The sequence below is a fragment of the Myotis davidii genome, unplaced genomic scaffold (genome assembly GCF_000327345.1).
Source record: "Myotis davidii unplaced genomic scaffold, ASM32734v1 scaffold196, whole genome shotgun sequence".
Taxonomy (NCBI): domain Eukaryota; kingdom Metazoa; phylum Chordata; class Mammalia; order Chiroptera; family Vespertilionidae; genus Myotis; species Myotis davidii.
The window spans coordinates 3,583,441-3,585,851 of NW_006288258.1; positions in this window are offsets into that span (position 1 = coordinate 3,583,441).

The following is a 2,411-nucleotide window of genomic DNA, read 5'->3' on the forward strand; positions in this document are numbered from 1 at the left end:
GTGCCTACATATGCAAATTAACCGCCATCTTTGTTGTCAGTTAACTGCCATCTGAGTTGGCAGTTAAATTGCATATAGCCCTGATTAGCCAATGAAAAGGGTAGTGTCATACGCCAATTACCATTTTTCTCTTTTATTAGTGTAGATAAGAAACTTAGAGTGTGGCTCCTCAAAAAGATCAAATTTTAAAAAGTGACATTATTCATTTTTTGATTTTATGCACAGCTGTAGTTTTCCCTCTTCTGTTTTTAGTCGGACTGTATCTTCTGTTTTTAGTGAAAACAAAATTAGCAAATTGGAGGCTTATTTATAGTAAGGCTAAATGTTAGCATTCAATCTTTACTTTGGGTAAATATGTACACGTGTGTTTAATTTTATCTACTAATATGGCTAACCATGATATTAAATGGTTTCCAAGTTAAATTTCAGTTTTTTAATGAAATAGTTTTATTTACATTCTCTCAACATGAATGTAATATGAATGATGTAAGTCACCATGTCTGGGAAGCCTAATTCCTAACATGCCATCAAATAATCCAGACTGAGTGTTCTTTGATCACCATGCTTCATTCATTTCATTGGTTCATTTAGCAAAATATAGTGACTGACAAAAGATTGATTCAATTTACTCAATAAATTAACCATAACAAAAAAAAGTTTGTGAATATTTTTATATTAGGGTCTAATTTATACTTATCTTCAGTTATGGCTATCATGTATCATGTGGTAGAGCAAAGCGCTTCACACCTAGTTGGAAGGCTACTATCAAAAATCAAAAGATAACTGTTGGCAAGGATATGGAGAAAAGGGAAACTTTATACACAATTAGTGGGAATGTAAATTGCTAGAGCCATTATGGAAAACAGGATGGATGTTCCACAAAAAATTAAAACTAAAATTACCGTATGATTCAGCAATCCCACGTTTGGGTATATAGTCAAAGAAATTGAAATCAAGATCTCAAAGAGATATCTGCATTCTCATGTTCATTACAGCATTATTCACGATACTCAGAGGTGGAAGCAGCTTACATGTTAATTAGCAGATAAATGGATAAAGAAAATTTGACATGTATGTATAGATAGATATAAATATAATGAAATATTATTCAGCCATAGCAAAGAAGGAAATCTCGTCATTCCCAACAACCTGGATAACTTTTGCTAAGTGAAATAAGCCAGACAGAGAGAGACAAATACTGTATGGTCTCATTTTTACGTGGAATATAAAAATGTAAAACTTACAGTAACAGAGATTAGAAAGGTGCTTAACAGCCGCAGGGATGGGAAAATGGGACAAGTTAGTCAAAGGGTACAGCCTGTCAGTTGTAAGATGTATAATTTCTGGAGACCCAATGTACAGCTTGGTGACTATAGTTCCTAATGTATTATAATCTTGAAATGTGCTAGGAGTGTAGATCTCAAGTATTCCCACCACACATGCACATACACACACACACACACACACACACACACACACACACACACACATTTAACTGTGTGAATATGGGTATGTTAAAAACTTGATTATGGTTATCATTTCATATTGTATACATATATCAACACATTATGTTGTATATCAAATATACACAATTTTTATTGTCCATCAGACCTCAATAAAGCTAGAAAAATTTAAAATGAAATAAATTAGTATGAGTTCTTATTGTTTCTATTTTTTATTTTTAAAAAATCTTTATTATTGAAAGTATTACATATGTCTACTTTTCTCCCCCATTGACCTCTTCTAGCTCACCTCCACTCCCCAACCCACGCCTTCACCACCCTATTGTCTGTGTCCGTGGATTATGCATATATGCATGCAAGTGCTCTGGTTGATCTCTTCACACCCCCTTTACTCCCCCCCACACTCCCTGCCTTCCCTCTGAGATTAGTCAGTCTGTTCCATGCTTGTGTGTCTCTGGATCTATGTTGTTCATCAGTTTATTTTGTTCATTAGATTCCACATATGAGTGAGATCATGTGATACTTGTCTTTCTTTGACTGGCTTATTTCACTTAGCAGAATACTCTCCAGGTCCCTCCATGATGTCGCAAAGAGTACGGTATTATTCTTTTTTTACAGCTGCATAATATTTCATGGTGTTGGTGAAAATAGAAAGAAAAGAGAATCCTCTTGCACTGCTGGTGAGAATGCAGATTGGTGCACACACTATACAAAACAGTATGGAGTTACCTCAAAATATTAAAAAAGAAACTTCCTTATGACCCAGCAATTCCATTTCCTGGGATTTATCCGAAGGAACCTGAAACATTAATTTGAAAGAATATAAGTACCTCTGTGTCCATTGCAGCATTATTTATAATAGCCAAGGTTTGGAAGCAACCCCAGTATCCATCAGTAGGTGAGTAGATAAAAAAGCTGTGGTACATTTGCAGAATGGAAAAAAGCTCT